General features: G+C 52.9%; 1 non-coding gene across 1 annotated transcript; it reads right to left on the bottom strand.

The window, feature by feature from the left end:
- Positions 1 to 315: 315 nt before the first annotated feature.
- LOC118516268 lies at positions 316 to 473 on the bottom strand. The gene has a single exon (XR_004907814.1). It is a non-coding gene; the product is annotated as a 5.8S ribosomal RNA (ribosomal RNA).
- Positions 474 to 1,014: the final 541 nt, after the last annotated feature.

Genomic DNA, 1,014 nt, shown 5'->3' with positions numbered 1-1,014 from the left:
CCCGAGCCAACCGGTGGAAGTCCCCGTGCAATTGGTGATAACCTTATATGCTGTGGTGGATACATCCGTTGGTTGATACTAGAGGTCGAACCGTGCGACTTGACGCGCGCTCGCTCTTCACCCATGCTCACATGTGTGTGTGTGTGTTTAGGTTTGTGTACCATACCTCGTATGTCTCTCTGTGTTAGCACTCTCACTTTCAGCGCCCACGGTCCCGACAAGGATGCGGATCCGAGCACGCCATGCTGCGACAGCCTACCCCCCTATGATGGGGTCAGGACGGTCAGTTTGGTTAGAGTGTTGAGATAACTTGGTAGGCACTCAAGGATGTGTGCATCGGTCGGGTTGAGTCGTCCGATGCGCCATATGCGTTCAACGTGTCGATGTGCATGTGTCCTGCAGTTCACATTCTGACGCGCATTTAGCTGCGGTCTTCATCGATCCATGAGCCGAGTGATCCCCTGCCTAGGGTTTAACGTACACACCGAACTAGTTGATGAATGGAACCGACGTCCATCCATCCATTATACACATACCAACACACAACTCTGGTTCCCTAGTACCACACTGCAGGCGCCCACGGCCCCGACGGTTGCGGAGCCGAGCACGCCAAAGTGCGACTGTCGATCACCCCGTTGTGACACGACAATCAGTCAGTGTATAAGGTACCCGGTACTACCAAAGTGTGCATCTTTACTGACCTTCGCCGAGGCAGTGGTATGTGTATCCCTTTGAAAGAGTTGCTTTCGCTCAACTCTACCAAGTGTGCTACACCATCTTGTGGTTGTAGCGTGCGCGTCAGCATGTGATGCCGACGATGCGTTTGGCAACCTCACTCCCGGACTTGTTTGATCGGTAATGATCCTTCCGCAGGTTCACCTACGGAAACCTTGTTACGACTTTTACTTCCTCTAAATCATCAAGTTCGGTCAACTTCGGCCGTGCCAACTGCAGCTCACGAAGGAACCGCGGAAGGTATGCCTCCAGAGACCTCACTAAATAATCCATCGGTAG

Source organism: Anopheles stephensi, unplaced genomic scaffold (genome assembly GCF_013141755.1).
Source record: "Anopheles stephensi strain Indian unplaced genomic scaffold, UCI_ANSTEP_V1.0 ucontig256, whole genome shotgun sequence".
Taxonomy (NCBI): Eukaryota; Metazoa; Arthropoda; class Insecta; order Diptera; family Culicidae; genus Anopheles; species Anopheles stephensi.
Note: the sequence above shows the minus strand (reverse complement) of the source record. Positions and strands in the feature narration are given on the sequence as shown.